Consider the following 16,927-nt stretch of genomic DNA (forward strand, 5'->3'; position numbering starts at 1 on the left):
CATCTGTTATATAGTCTATAATACACTCTTAATAACATCCGTTATATAGTCTGTAATACACTCTTAATGACATCTGTCTGTTATATAGTCTATAACACACTCTTAATGACATCTGTTTTATAGTCTATAATACACTCTTAATGACTTTTGTTATATAGTCTGTAATACACTCTTAATGACATCTGTCTGTTATATAGTCTATAACACACTCTTAATAACATGTGTTGTATAGTCTATAATAGACTCTTAATTACATCTGTCTGTTATATAGTCTATAATACACTCTTAATGACATCTGTTATATAGTTTGTAATACACTCTTAATGACGTCTGTCTGTTATATAGTCTATAATACACTCTTAATGACATCTGTTATATAGTCTATAATACACTCTTAATTTAATCTGTTATATAGTCTGTAATACACTCTTAATTTAATCTGTTATATAGACTATAACACACTCTTAATAACATGTGTTGTATAGTCTATAATACACTCTTAATTACATCTGTCTGTTATATAGTCTATAATACACTCTTAATGACATCTGTTATATAGTTTGTAATACACTCTTAATGACGTCTGTCTGTTATATAGTCTATAATACACTCTTAGTGACATCTGTTATATAGTCTATAATACACTCTTAATGTCATCTGTCTGTTATATAGTCTATAATACACTCTTAATGACATCTGTTATATAGTCTGTTATATAGTCTATAATACACTCTTAATGACATCTGTTATATAGTCTATAATACACTCTTAATGACATATGTTATATAGTCTGTAATACACTCTTAATTACATCTGTTATATAGTCTATAATACACTCTTAATGACATCTGTTATATAGTCTGTAATACACTCTTAATGACATCTGTTATATAGTCTATAATACACTCTTAATAACGTGTTATATAGTCTTTAATACACTCTTAATTACATCTGTCTGTTATATAGTCTATAATACACTCTTAATGACATCTGTTATATAGTCTATAATACACTCTTAATGACATCTGTTATATAGTCTGTAATACACTCTTAATGACATCTGTCAGTTATATAGTCTATAATACACTCTTAATTACATCTGTTATATAGTCTATAATACACTCTTAATGACATCTGTTATATAGTCTGTAATACACTCTTAATGACATCTGTTATATTGTCTATAATACACTCTTAATAACATGTGTTATATAGTCTATAATACACTCTTAATGACATCTGTTATATAGTCTGTAATACACTCTTAATAACATATGTCTGTTATATAGTCTAATACACTCTTAATGACATCTGTTATATAGTCTGTTATATAGTCTATAATACACTCTTAATGACATCTGTTATATAGTCTATAATACACTCTTAATGACATCTGTTATATAGTCTATAATACACTCTTAATGACATATGTTATATAGTCTGTAATACACTCTTAATTACATCTGTTATATAGTCTATAATACACTCTTAATGACATCTATTATATAGTCTGTAATACACTCTTAATGACATCTGTTATATAGTCTATAATACACTCTTAATAACGTGTTATATAGTCTTTAATACACTCTTAATTACATCTGTCTGTTATATAGTCTATAATACACTCTTAATGACGTGTTATATAGTCTTTAATACACTCTTAATTACATCTGTCTGTTATATAGTCTATAATACACTCTTAATGACATCTGTTATATAGTCTATAATACACTCTTAATGACATCTGTTATATAGTCTGTAATACACTCTTAATGACATCTGTCAGTTATATAGTCTATAATACACTCTTAATTACATCTGTTATATAGTCTATAATACACTCTTAATGACATCTGTTATATAGTCTGTAATACACTCTTAATGACATCTGTTATATTGTCTATAATACACTCTTAATAACACGTGTTATATAGTCTATAATACACTCTTAATGACATCTGTTATATAGTCTGTAATACACTCTTAATAACATATGTCTGTTATATAGTCTAATACAGTCTTAATGACATCTGTTATATAGTCTGTTATATAGTCTATAATACACTCTTAATGACATCTGTTATATAGTCTATAATACACTCTTAATGACATCTGTTATATAGTCTATAATACACTCTTAATGACATATGTTATATAGTCTGTAATACACTCTTAATTACATCTGTTATATAGTCTATAATACACTCTTAATGACATCTATTATATAGTCTGTAATACACTCTTAATGACATCTGTTATATAGTCTATAATACACTCTTAATAACGTGTTATATAGTCTTTAATACACTCTTAATTACATCTGTCTGTTATATAGTCTATAATACACTCTTAATGACATCTGTTATATAGTCTATAATACACTCTTAATGACATCTGTTATATAGTCTGTAATACACTCAATGAAATATGTTATATAGTCTATAATACACTCTTAATGACATCTGTTATATAGTCTATAATTCATTCTTAATGACATATGTTATATAGTCTGTAATACACTCTTAATTACATCTGTTATATAGTCTATAATACACTCTTAATGACATCTGTTATATAGTCTGTAATACACTCTTAATGACATCTGTTATATAGTCTATAATACACTCTTAATAACATGTGTTATATAGTCTATAATACACTCTTAATGACATCTGTTATATAGTCTGTAATACACTCTTAATAACATATGTCTGTTATATAGTCTAATACACTTTTAATGACCTCTGTTATATAGTTTGTTATATAGTCTATAATACACTCTTAATGACATCTGTTATATAGTCTATAATACACTCTTAATGACATCTGTCTGTTATATAGTCTATAATACACTCTTAATCACATCTGTTATATAGTCTATAATACACTCTTAATGACATCTGTTATATAGTCTATAATACACTCTTAATGACATCTGTTATATAGTCTATAATACACTCTTAATGACATCTGTTATATAGTCTGTAATACACTCTTAATAACATATGTCTGTTATATAGTCTAATACACTCTTAATGACATCTGTTATATAGTCTATAATACACTCTTAATGAAATATGTTATATAGTCTATAATATACTCTTAATGACATCTGTTATATAGTCTGTAATACACTCAATGAAATATGTTATATAGTCTATAATACACTCTTAATGACATCTGTTATATAGTCTATAATTCATTCTTAATGACATATGTTATATAGTCTGTAATACTCTTAATTACATCTGTTATATAGTCTGTAATACACTCTTAATGACATCTGTTATATAGTCTATAATACACTCTTAATAACATGTGTTATATAGTCTATAATACACTCTTAATTACATCTGTCTGTTATATAGTCTATAATACACTCTTAATGACATTTGTTATATAGTCTGTTATATAGTCTATAATACACTCTTAATGACATCTGTTATATAGTCTATAATACACTCTTAATAACATCTGTTATATAGTCTATAATACACTCTTAATAACATCTGTTATATAGTCTATAATACACTCTTAATGACATCTGTTATATAGTCTGTAATACACTCTTAATAACATATGTCTGTTATATAGTCTAATACACTCTTAATGACATCTGTCATATAGTCTATAATACACTCTTAATGAAATATGTTATATAGTCTATAATATACTCTTAATGACATCTGTTATATAGTCTGTAATACACTCAATGAAATATGTTATATAGTCTATAATACACTCTTAATGACATCTGTTATATAGTCTATAATTCATTCTTAATGACATATGTTATATAGTCTGTAATACACTCTTAATTACATCTGTTATATAGTCTATAATACACTCTTAATGACATCTGTTATATAGTCTGTAATACACTCTTAATGACATCTGTTATATAGTCTATAATACACTCTTAATAACATGTGTTATATAGTCTATAATACACTCTTAATGACATCTGTTATATAGTCTGTAATACACTCTTAATAACATATGTCTGTTATATAGTCTAATACACTTTTAATGACCTCTGTTATATAGTTTGTTATATAGTCTATAATACACTCTTAATGACATCTGTTATATAGTCTATAATACACTCTTAATGACATCTGTCTGTTATATAGTCTATAATACACTCTTAATCACATCTGTTATATAGTCTATAATACACTCTTAATGACATCTGTTATATAGTCTATAATACACTCTTAATGACATCTGTTATATAGTCTATAATACACTCTTAATGACATCTGTTATATAGTCTGTAATACACTCTTAATAACATATGTCTGTTATATAGTCTAATACACTCTTAATGACATCTGTTATATAGTCTATAATACACTCTTAATGAAATATGTTATATAGTCTATAATATACTCTTAATGACATCTGTTATATAGTCTGTAATACACTCAATGAAATATGTTATATAGTCTATAATACACTCTTAATGACATCTGTTATATAGTCTATAATTCATTCTTAATGACATATGTTATATAGTCTGTAATACTCTTAATTACATCTGTTATATAGTCTGTAATACACTCTTAATGACATCTGTTATATAGTCTATAATACACTCTTAATAACATGTGTTATATAGTCTATAATACACTCTTAATTACATCTGTCTGTTATATAGTCTATAATACACTCTTAATGACATCTGTTATATAGTCTATAATACACTCTTAATGACATCTGTTATATAGTCTATAATACACTCAATGACATCTGTTATATAGTCTATAATACACTCAATGACATCTGTTATATAGTCTATAATACACTCTTAATGACATCTGTCTGTTATATAGTCTATAATACACTCTTAATGACATCTGTTATATTGTCTGTAATACACTCTTAATGACATCTGGCTGTTATATAGTCTATAATACACTCTTTATGACATCTGTTATATAGTCTAATACACTCTTAATGACATCTGTTATATAGTCTATAATACACTCTTAATTACATCTGTTATATAGTCTATAATACACTCTTAATAACATCTGTTATATAGTCTATAATACACTCTTAATTACATATGTTATATAGTCTATAATACACTCTTAATGACATATGTTATATAGTCTATAATACACTCTTAATAACATCCGTTATATAGTCTGTAATACACTCTTAATAACATATGTCTGTTATATAGTCTAATACACTTTTAATGACCTCTGTTATATAGTTTGTTATATAGTCTATAATACACTCTTAATGACATCTGTTATATAGTCTATAATACACTCTTAATGACATCTGTCTGTTATATAGTCTATAATACACTCTTAATCACATCTGTTATATAGTCTATAATACACTCTTAATGACATCTGTTATATAGTCTATAATACACTCTTAATGACATCTGTTATATAGTCTATAATACACTCTTAATGACATCTGTTATATAGTCTGTAATACACTCTTAATAACATATGTCTGTTATATAGTCTAATACACTCTTAATGACATCTGTTACATAGTCTATAATACACTCTTAATGAAATATGTTATATAGTCTATAATATACTCTTAATGACATCTGTTATATAGTCTGTAATACACTCAATGAAATATGTTATATAGTCTATAATACACTCTTAATGACATCTGTTATATAGTCTATAATTCATTCTTAATGACATATGTTATATAGTCTGTAATACTCTTAATTACATCTGTTATATAGTCTGTAATACACTCTTAATGACATCTGTTATATAGTCTATAATACACTCTTAATAACATGTGTTATATAGTCTATAATACACTCTTAATTACATCTGTCTGTTATATAGTCTATAATACACTCTTAATGACATTTGTTATATAGTCTGTTATATAGTCTATAATACACTCTTAATGACATCTGTTATATAGTCTATAATACACTCTTAATAACATCTGTTATATAGTCTATAATACACTCTTAATAACATCTGTTATATAGTCTATAATACACTCTTAATGACATCTGTTATATAGTCTGTAATACACTCTTAATAACATATGTCTGTTATATAGTCTAATACACTCTTAATGACATCTGTCATATAGTCTATAATACACTCTTAATGAAATATGTTATATAGTCTATAATATACTCTTAATGACATCTGTTATATAGTCTGTAATACACTCAATGAAATATGTTATATAGTCTATAATACACTCTTAATGACATCTGTTATATAGTCTATAATTCATTCTTAATGACATATGTTATATAGTCTGTAATACACTCTTAATTACATCTGTTATATAGTCTATAATACACTCTTAATGACATCTGTTATATAGTCTGTAATACACTCTTAATGACATCTGTTATATAGTCTATAATACACTCTTAATAACATGTGTTATATAGTCTATAATACACTCTTAATGACATCTGTTATATAGTCTGTAATACACTCTTAATAACATATGTCTGTTATATAGTCTAATACACTTTTAATGACCTCTGTTATATAGTTTGTTATATAGTCTATAATACACTCTTAATGACATCTGTTATATAGTCTATAATACACTCTTAATGACATCTGTCTGTTATATAGTCTATAATACACTCTTAATCACATCTGTTATATAGTCTATAATACACTCTTAATGACATCTGTTATATAGTCTATAATACACTCTTAATGACATCTGTTATATAGTCTATAATACACTCTTAATGACATCTGTTATATAGTCTGTAATACACTCTTAATAACATATGTCTGTTATATAGTCTAATACACTCTTAATGACATCTGTTATATAGTCTATAATACACTCTTAATGAAATATGTTATATAGTCTATAATATACTCTTAATGACATCTGTTATATAGTCTGTAATACACTCAATGAAATATGTTATATAGTCTATAATACACTCTTAATGACATCTGTTATATAGTCTATAATTCATTCTTAATGACATATGTTATATAGTCTGTAATACTCTTAATTACATCTGTTATATAGTCTGTAATACACTCTTAATGACATCTGTTATATAGTCTATAATACACTCTTAATAACATGTGTTATATAGTCTATAATACACTCTTAATTACATCTGTCTGTTATATAGTCTATAATACACTCTTAATGACATCTGTTATATAGTCTATAATACACTCTTAATGACATCTGTTATATAGTCTATAATACACTCAATGACATCTGTTATATAGTCTATAATACACTCAATGACATCTGTTATATAGTCTATAATACACTCTTAATGACATCTGTCTGTTATATAGTCTATAATACACTCTTAATGACATCTGTTATATTGTCTGTAATACACTCTTAATGACATCTGGCTGTTATATAGTCTATAATACACTCTTTATGACATCTGTTATATAGTCTAATACACTCTTAATGACATCTGTTATATAGTCTATAATACACTCTTAATTACATCTGTTATATAGTCTATAATACACTCTTAATAACATCTGTTATATAGTCTATAATACACTCTTAATTACATATGTTATATAGTCTATAATACACTCTTAATGACATATGTTATATAGTCTATAATACACTCTTAATTACATATGTTATATAGTCTATAATACACTCTTAATGACATCTGTTATATAGTCTATAATACACTCTTAATAACATCCGTTATATAGTCTGTAATACACTCTTAATGACATCTGTCTGTTATATAGTCTATAACACACTCTTAATGACATCTGTTTTATAGTCTATAATACACTCTTAATGACTTTTGTTATATAGTCTGTAATACACTCTTAATGACATCTGTCTGTTATATAGTCTATAACACACTCTTAATAACATGTGTTGTATAGTCTATAATAGACTCTTAATTACATCTGTCTGTTATATAGTCTATAATACACTCTTAATGACATCTGTTATATAGTTTGTAATACACTCTTAATGACGTCTGTCTGTTATATAGTCTATAATACACTCTTAATGACATCTGTTATATAGTCTATAATACACTCTTAATTTAATCTGTTATATAGTCTGTAATACACTCTTAATTTAATCTGTTATATAGACTATAACACACTCTTAATAACATGTGTTGTATAGTCTATAATACACTCTTAATTACATCTGTCTGTTATATAGTCTATAATACACTCTTAATGACATCTGTTATATAGTTTGTAATACACTCTTAATGACGTCTGTCTGTTATATAGTCTATAATACACTCTTAGTGACATCTGTTATATAGTCTATAATACACTCTTAATTTAATCTGTTATATAGTCTGTAATACACTCTTAATGACATCTGTTATATAGTCTATAATACACTCTTAATAACGTGTTATATAGTCTTTAATACACTCTTAATTACATCTGTCTGTTATATAGTCTATAATACACTCTTAATGACATCTGTTATATAGTTTGTAATACACTCTTAATGACGTCTGTCTGTTATATAGTCTATAATACACTCTTAGTGACATCTGTTATATAGTCTATAATACACTCTTAATGTCATCTGTCTGTTATATAGTCTAATACACTCTTAATGACATCTGTTATATAGTCTGTTATATAGTCTATAATACACTCTTAATGACATCTGTTATATAGTCTATAATACACTCTTAATGACATATGTTATATAGTCTGTAATACACTCTTAATTACATCTGTTATATAGTCTATAATACACTCTTAATGACATCTGTTATATAGTCTGTAATACACTCTTAATGACATCTGTTATATAGTCTATAATACACTCTTAATAACGTGTTATATAGTCTTTAATACACTCTTAATTACATCTGTCTGTTATATAGTCTATAATACACTCTTAATGACATCTGTTATATAGTCTATAATACACTCTTAATGACATCTGTTATATAGTCTGTAATACACTCTTAATGACATCTGTCAGTTATATAGTCTATAATACACTCTTAATTACATCTGTTATATAGTCTATAATACACTCTTAATGACATCTGTTATATAGTCTGTAATACACTCTTAATGACATCTGTTATATTGTCTATAATACACTCTTAATAACATGTGTTATATAGTCTATAATACACTCTTAATGACATCTGTTATATAGTCTGTAATACACTCTTAATAACATATGTCTGTTATATAGTCTAATACACTCTTAATGACATCTGTTATATAGTCTGTTATATAGTCTATAATACACTCTTAATGACATCTGTTATATAGTCTATAATACACTCTTAATGACATCTGTTATATAGTCTATAATACACTCTTAATGACATATGTTATATAGTCTGTAATACACTCTTAATTACATCTGTTATATAGTCTATAATACACTCTTAATGACATCTATTATATAGTCTGTAATACACTCTTAATGACATCTGTTATATAGTCTATAATACACTCTTAATAACGTGTTATATAGTCTTTAATACACTCTTAATTACATCTGTCTGTTATATAGTCTATAATACACTCTTAATGACATCTGTTATATAGTCTATAAAACACTCTTAATGACATCTGTTATATAGTCTGTAATACACTCTTAATGACATCTGTCAGTTATATAGTCTATAATACACTCTTAATTACATCTGTTATATAGTCTATAATACACTCTTAATGACATCTGTTATATAGTCTGTAATACACTCTTAATGACATCTGTTATATTGTCTATAATACACTCTTAATAACATGTGTTATATAGTCTATAATACACTCTTAATGACATCTGTTATATAGTCTGTAATACACTCTTAATAACATATGTCTGTTATATAGTCTAATACACTCTTAATGACATCTGTTATATAGTCTGTTATATAGTCTATAATACACTCTTAATGACATCTGTTATATAGTCTATAATACACTCTTAATGACATCTGTTATATAGTCTATAATACACTCTTAATGACATATGTTATATAGTCTGTAATACACTCTTAATAACATCCGTTATATAGTCTATAATACACTCTTAATAACATCTGTTATATAGTCTATAATACACTCTTAATAACATCTGTTATATAGTCTATAATACAATCTTAATGACATCTGTTATATATTCTGTAATACACTCTTAATAACATATGTCTGTTATATAGTCTAATACACTCTTAATGACATCTGTTATATAGTCTATAATACACTCTTAATGAAATATGTTATATAGTCTATAATATACTCTTAATGACATCTGTTATATAGTCTGTAATACACTCAATGAAAGATGTTATATAGTCTATAATACACTCTTAATGACATCTGTTATATAGTCTATAATTCATTCTTAATGACATATGTTATATAGTCTGTAATACACTCTTAATTACATCTGTTCTGTAGTGTGTAATACACTCTTAATGACATATGTTATATAGTCTATAATACACTCTTAATAACATGTGTTATATAGTCTATAATACACTCTTAATTACATCTGTCTGTTATATAGTCTATAATACACTCTTAATGACATCTGTTATATAGTCTATAATACACTCTTAATGACATCTGTTATATAGTCTATAATACACTCAATGACATCTGTTATATAGTCTGTAATACACTCAATGACATCTGTTATATAGTCTATAATACACTCTTAATGACATCTGTTATATTGTCTGTAATACACTCTTAATGACATCTGGCTGTTATATAGTCTATAATACACTCTTAATGACATCTGTTATATAGTCTAATACACTCTTAATGACATCTGTTATATAGTCTATAATACACTCTTAATTACATCTGTTATATAGTCTATAATACACTCTTAATAACATCTGTTATATAGTCTATAATACACTCTTAATTACATATGTTATATAGTCTATAATACACTCTTAATGACATATGTTATATAGTCTATAATACACTCTTAATTACATATGTTATATAGTCTATAATACACTCTTAATGACATCTGTTATATAGTCTATAATACACTCTTAATAACATCCGTTATATAGTCTATAATACACTCTTAATGACATCTGTTATATAGTCTATAATACACTCTTAATGACATCTGTTATATAGTCTATAATACACTCTTAATGACATCTGTTATATAGTCTGTAATACACTCTTAATGACATCTGTCTGTTATATAGTCTATAACACACTCTTAATGACATCTGTTATATAGTCTGTAATACACTCTTAATGACATCTGTCTGTTATATAGTCTATAACACACTCTTAATAACATGTGTTGTATAGTCTATAATACACTCTTAATTACATCTGTCTGTTATATAGTCTATAATACACTCTTAATGACATCTGTTATATAGTTTGTAATACACTCTTAATGACGTCTGTCTGTTATATAGTCTATAATACACTCTTAATGACATCTGTTATATAGTCTATAATACACTCTTAATGACATCTGTTATATAGTCTGTAATACACTCTTAATGACATCTGTCTGTTATATAGTCTATAATACACTCTTAGTGACATCTGTTATATAGTCTATAATACACTCTTAATGTCATCTAGTCTGTTATATAGTCTATAATACACTCTTAATGACATCTGTTATATAGTCTGTAATACACTCTTAATGACACGTCTTAATGACATCTGTTATATAGTCTATAATACACTCTTAATGACATCTGATCTGTTATATAGTCTGTAATACACTCTTAATTACATCTGTTATATAGTCTATAATACACTCTTAATGACATCTGTTATATAGTCTATAATACACTCTTAATGACATCTGTTATATAGTCTGTTATATAGTCTATAATACACTCTTAATGACATCTGTTATATAGTCTATAATACACTCTTAATGACATATGTTATATAGTCTGTAATACACTCTTAATTACATCTGTTATATAGTCTATAATACACTCTTAATGACATCTGTTATATAGTCTATAATACACTCTTAATAACGTGTTATATAGTCTTTAATACACTCTTAATTACATCTGTCTGTTATATAGTCTATAATACACTCTTAATGACATCTGTTATATAGTCTATAATACACTCTTAATGACATCTGTTATATAGTCTATAATACACTCAATGACATCTGTTATATAGTCTATAATACACTCTTAATGACATCTGTTATATAGTCTGTAATACACTCTTAATGACATCTGTCAGTTATATAGTCTATAATACACTCTTAATGACATATGTTATATTGTCTGTAATACACTCTTAATGACATCTGGCTGTTATATAGTCTATAATACACTCTTAATGACATCTGTTATATAGTCTAATACACTCTTAATGACATCTGTTATATAGTCTATAATACACTCTTAATTACATATGTTATATAGTCTATAATACACTCTTAATGACATCTGTTATATAGTCTATAATACACTCTTAATTACATCTGTCTGTTATATAGTCTATAATACACTCTTAATGACATCTGTTATATAGTCTATAATACACTCTTAATGACATCTGTTATATAGTCTATAATACACTCAATGACATCTGTTATATAGTCTATAATACACTCTTAATATCATCTGTTATATAGTCTATAATACACTCTTAATTACATATGTTATATAGTCTAATACACTCTTAATAACATCTGTTATATAGTCTATAATACACTCTTAATGACATCTGTTATATAGTCTGTAATACACTCTTAATGACATCTGTTATATAGTCTATAATACACTCGTTCAAGTCTTCCCTCTCTTCTCCAACTGTAAAACCCTTGACAGAGCTGTCAGAGCCTCTCTGCTGGCTTACAACACACACACACACACACACACACGCACGCACACACACACACACACACACACACACACACACACACACACACACACACACACACACACACACACACACACACACACACACACACACACACACACACACACACACACACACACTGACAATGCTTTGCAGCGCTTTGTGTGTGGGTGGAAATCACTTCTACACATCTGGCTGACAAGTGTGTTGATTTGGTTAGATACTCCATTGTGAGAGGGGGACTAGCGAACGAGTGCGAGGGAAGATTCCTTTCTTTCTTCGAGCGTTCAGCGTTTAGCCGAGAAGAGAAGCCAACTCTCACGTCTCTTCTCCCTCCTCTCCTCCTCTCCTCTCCTGTTTCTCCCACACAATGGCTGGTGTAGCTGCAGGATCTTTCTCTGTGGTGAAGAGTGGAGGTTTATCTCTCCTCCTCCTCCTCTCCTACCTCTCTCTCGTCTTGGCTGTCTCGCATCAGGGAAAAGCCTGTTAACTGCAGTGTTCCTCTCCTCCCTGTCCCTCTGACTCCTTCTCCTCTCTCTCTCTTTTTCTCTGTCTCTCCCCTTCTCACTGTCTCTCTCTTTCTTTCTATCTCTCTTTCTTTCTCTCTCTCTGTCTCTTTCTCTCTCTATTGCTTTACTCAATTTCTCTCTTTATCAGACCCTCTATCTATCTGGTGACACAGATGTGTAACCTCTTTGTGTGTGTGTGCGTGTGTGTGTGTGTGTGTGTGTGTGTGTGGTGTGTGCGTGCGTGCGTGCGTGCGTGCGTGCGCGTCAGATGAGCCACCGTCCACACTTAGAGGGAGTAACGGGGTGGTTCCACACTAGGGGACAGACAGACAGGATGAGGATGGACCGACGAATGGACAACCAACAGTGCCTAGCTCCCAGGATAGATAGATAGACAGACAGACAGACAGACAGACAGACAGACAGACAGACAGACAGACAGACAGACAGACAGACAGACAGACAGACAGACAGACAGACAGACAGACAGACAGACAGACAGACAGACAGACAGACAGACAGACAGACAGGACGAGACTGGACAGACCAATGGACAGACATCAGCGCCTAGCTCCCAGGCGACAGACAGACAGACAGACAGACAGACAGACAGACAGACAGACAGACAGACAGACAGACAGACAGACAGACAGACAGACAGACAGACAGACAGACAGACAGAGGATGGACCGACCAATGGACAACCAACAGGGCCTAGCTCACAGGACAGACTGACTGGCATCATGGTGTGTGTGTGTGTGTCTGTATGCGTGTATGAGTGTGTGCGTCTGCGTGTGTGTGCGTCTGCGCGTGTGCGTCTGCGTGTGTGCGTGGGTCTGTGTGTGAGCGTGCTAACTTTAGTATTTAAGTAATTCTATTTCCGTACACATGCATGTAAAGTGCCTTCAGAAAGTATTCACACCCCTTGAGTTTTTCAGGATTCAAACAGAAACAGAATGGAGCTAAGCACAGGCAAGATGCTAGAGGATAACCTGGTTCAGTCTGCTCCTCCACCAGACACTGGGACATGAAGCACAGGCAAGATGCTAGAGGATAACCTGGTTCAGTGTGCTCTCCACCAGACACTGGGACATGAAGCACAGGCAAGATGCTAGAGGATAACCTGGTTCAGTGTGCTCTCCACCAGACACTGGGACATGAAGCACAGGCAAGATGCTAGAGGATAACCTGGTTCAGTGTGCTCTCCACCAGACACTGGGACATGAAGCACAGGCAAGATGCTAGAGGATAACCTGGTTCAGTGTGCTCTCCACCAGACACTGGGACATGAAGCACAGGCAAGATGCTAGAGGATAACCTGGTTCAGTGTGCTCTCCACCAGACACTGGGACATGAAGCACAGGCAAGATGCTAGAGGATAACCTGGTTCAGTGTGCTCTCCACCAGACACTGGGACATGAGGCACAGGCAAGATGCTAGAGGATAACCTGGTTCAGTCTGCTCTCCACCAGACACTGGGACATGAAGCACAGGCAAGATGCTAGAGGATAACCTGGTTCAGTGTGCTCTCCACCAGACACTGGGACATGAAGCACAGGCAAGATGCTAGAGGATAACCTGGTTCAGTGTGCTCTCCACCAGACACTGGGACATGAAGCACAGGCAAGATGCTAGAGGATAACCTGGTTCAGTGTGCTCTCCACCAGACACTGGGACATGAAGCACAGGCAAGATGCTAGAGGATAACCTGGTTCAGTCTGCTCTCCACCAGACACTGGGACATGAGGCACAGGCAAGATGCTAGAGGATAACCTGGTTCAGTGTGCTCTCCACCAGACACTGGGACATGAAGCACAGGCAAGATGCTAGAGGATAACCTGGTTCAGTGTGCTCTCCACCAGACACTGGGACATGAAGCACAGGCAAGATGTTAGAGGATAACCTGGTTCAGTGTGCTCTCCACCAGACACTGGGACATGAAGCACAGGCAAGATGCTAGAGGATAACCTGGTTCAGTGTGCTCTCCACCAGACACTGGGACATGAAGCACAGGCAAGATGCTAGAGGATAACCTGGTTCAGTGTGCTCTCCACCAGACACTGGGACATGAAGCACAGGCAAGATGCTAGAGGATAACCTGGTTCAGTGTGCTCTCCACCAGACACTGGGACATGAAGCACAGGCAAGATGCTAGAGGATAACCTGGTTCAGTGTGCTCTCCACCAGACACTGGGACATGAAGCACAGGCAAGATGCTAGAGGATAACCTGGTTCAGTGTGCTCTCCACCAGACACTGGGACATGAAGCACAGGCAAGATGCTAGAGGATAACCTGGTTCAGTGTGCTCTCCACCAGACACTGGGACATGAAGCACAGGCAAGATGCTAGAGGATAACCTGGTTCAGTGTGCTCTCCACCAGACACTGGGACATGAAGCACAGGCAAGATGCTAGAGGATAACCTGGTTCAGTCTGCTCTCCACCAGACACTGGGACATGAAGCACAGGCAAGATGCTAGAGGATAACCTGGTTCAGTGTGCTCTCCACCAGACACTGGGACATGAAGCACAGGCAAGATGCTAGAGGATAACCTGGTTCAGTGTGCTCTCCACCAGACACTGGGACATGAAGCACAGGCAAGATGTTAGAGGATAACCTGGTTCAGTGTGCTCTCCACCAGACACTGGGACATGAAGCACAGGCAAGATGCTAGAGGATAACCTGGTTCAGTCTGCTCTCCACCAGACACTGGGACATGAAGCACAGGCAAGATGCTAGAGGATAACCTGGTTCAGTCTGCTCTCCACCAGACACTGGGACATGAAGCACAGGCAAGATGCTAGAGGATAACCTGGTTCAGTCTGCTCTCCACCAGACACTGGGACATGAAGCACAGGCAAGATGCTAGAGGATAACCTGGTTCAGTCTGCTCTCCACCAGACACTGGGACATGAGGCACAGGCAAGATGCTAGAGGATAACCTGGTTCAGTGTGCTCTCCACCAGACACTGGGACATGAAGCACAGGCAAGATGCTAGAGGATAACCTGGTTCAGTGTGCTCTCCACCAGACACTGGGACATGAAGCACAGGCAAGATGTTAGAGGATAACCTGGTTCAGTGTGCTCTCCACCAGACACTGGGACATGAAGCACAGGCAAGATGCTAGAGGATAACCTGGTTCAGTGTGCTCTCCACCAGACACTGGGACATGAAGCACAGGCAAGATGCTAGAGGATAACCTGGTTCAGTGTGCTCTCCACCAGACACTGGGACATGAAGCACAGGCAAGATGCTAGAGGATAACCTGGTTCAGTGTGCTCTCCACCAGACACTGGGACATGAAGCACAGGCAAGATGCTAGAGGATAACCTGGTTCAGTGTGCTCTCCACCAGACACTGGGACATGAAGCACAGGCAAGATGCTAGAGGATAACCTGGTTCAGTGTGCTCTCCACCAGACACTGGGACATGAAGCACAGGCAAGATGCTAGAGGATAACCTGGTTCAGTGTGCTCTCCACCAGACACTGGGACATGAAGCACAGGCAAGATGCTAGAGGATAACCTGGTTCAGTGTGCTCTCCACCAGACACTGGGACATGAAGCACAGGCAAGATGCTAGAGG

The sequence above is a fragment of the Salmo salar genome, chromosome 01 (genome assembly GCF_965601325.2).
Source record: "Salmo salar chromosome 01, fSalSal1, whole genome shotgun sequence".
Classification (NCBI taxonomy): domain Eukaryota; kingdom Metazoa; phylum Chordata; class Actinopteri; order Salmoniformes; family Salmonidae; genus Salmo; species Salmo salar.